A 1,877-nucleotide genomic window follows, 5' to 3' on the forward strand; every position below is an offset into this window, starting at 1 on the left:
CTTAGCAAAAAAAAAAAAAAGTTTGCAAGACTTCCATCTCAACCAATAAAAAGCTGGATTCAGTAGTACATAAACCTCTATCATTCCAGGCAAACAAAGTGTAAATAAGAAGCTTGTGATTCAGGTTGTCTTTGGCATAAATGCATGACCCTACCAAAAAAAAAAAAAAAAAGAAGAAGATGAAGGAAAGGTGAAGTGGGGGCAAGGCAAGGCAGAGTGAGTCAAGAAGAAAAGAAAAAGGACCAGGGGCTGGGAAGATGGCTCGGTGGTAGAGCATTTGCCTTGCATGCCCGAGGCCCTGGGTTTGATTCCTCAGCACCACATAAGCAAAAAGAAAAAACAAAAGCTGGAGTGGCGCTGTGACTCAAGTGGTAGAGCGCTAGCCTTGAGTTGAAGAGCTGAGGGACAGCGCCCAGGCCCAGAGTTCAGGCCCCATGTCCGGACCCAAAAAAAGAAAAAGGACCAGATCTGGAATCAATGGCTCATACCTGTTATCCTAGCTACTCAGGAGGCTGAGATCTGAGGATGAAGGCTTAAAGCCAATCTAGGCAGACAAATCTAGAAACTCTATCTCCAAGTAACTAGAAAAAGCCAGAAGTGGAGCTGTGGCTCAAATGGTAGAGCTCCACCTCCAGGAGAAAAGCTAAGGGACAAGACCCAGGCCCTGAGTTCAAACACAAGGACTGTCAAAAAAAAAAAAAAAAGCCAAGAGTGTAACTCTGACTCAAGTGATAGAAGGCCAGCCTTGAGTGGAAAAGCCAAGTTAGAACATGGAATCTGAATTCAAGCCCCAGTACTGGCATAAAAAAAATAGGAAAAAAATTAAGGGGTTGGGGATGTGGCTTAGTGGTTAAGTGCTTACCTAGCATGTATGAAGCTCTGGGTTCTATAACACATAAACAGAAAAAGCTGGAAGTGGCACCAGGACTGGTAATAAAAAATAAATAAGCTGGGCACCAGTGGTTCACACCTGTAATTCTAGCTACTCAGGAGGCTGAGATCTGAGGATCACAGTTCAAGCCAGCGGGGCAGTAAAGTTTATTATCTCTAATAAACCCCTCAGAAACTGGTAGTGGTGCTGTGGCTCAAGTGGTAGAGCGCTAGCCTTGAGCTGAAGAGCTGAGGGACAGCGCCCAGGCCCAGAGTTCAAGCCCCATGACCAGCGAAAATAAATAAATTAATTAATTAAATTAAGGACTAGAGATATAGTTCAGTGGTAGAGTACTTGGCTAGTTGGATTGGGTTGAATTATCAGCACTGTAACAAGAAGAAGTGGTAAGATCATTAGGAATCATCTAATCAAATCCATCCTTGAATGTCACCACTTATCAGATAGGGACACTGAGGCCAGAGAACAACAAGAACAGACCATGAGTGACAAAGCTGGAATTAGAATGATGACTCCCAATCTAATATCTTTCACCCCTATCACTCAACCTTGTGATCTTACCACAGGAGGGCTTGTGCCCAGTGATACTCAAGATGGTGTGCCAGGTTGCCTGAAGAGCCTTTCCGACATAATTGGGCTTGCCAGGCTTAAAAGTGCTGGTATTGGGGTGTTGGTCTGAGGTTGGTGATCACTATGGAGGTGAGATTTCAGGAAAGATGAACCCTTTCTGTGCTGATCAAAACAACAGAGGTATCTGGCTCACGCCTGTGATCCTAGCTACTCAGGAAGCTGAGATCTGAGGATTGGGGTTCAAAGCCAGCAGGGGCAGAAAACTCTGTGACTCTTATCTCCAGTTAACCACCAGAGAACCAGAAGTGGTGCTGTGGCTCAAGTGGAAGAGCGCTCACCTTGAGCTGAAGAGCTCAAGGACAGTGCCCAGGCCCAGAGTTCAAGCCCCAGGACTCACACACACACACACACACACACA

This window comes from Dipodomys ordii, unplaced genomic scaffold (assembly GCF_000151885.1).
Source record: "Dipodomys ordii isolate 6190 unplaced genomic scaffold, Dord_2.0 Scaffold42, whole genome shotgun sequence".
Taxonomy (NCBI): Eukaryota; Metazoa; Chordata; class Mammalia; order Rodentia; family Heteromyidae; genus Dipodomys; species Dipodomys ordii.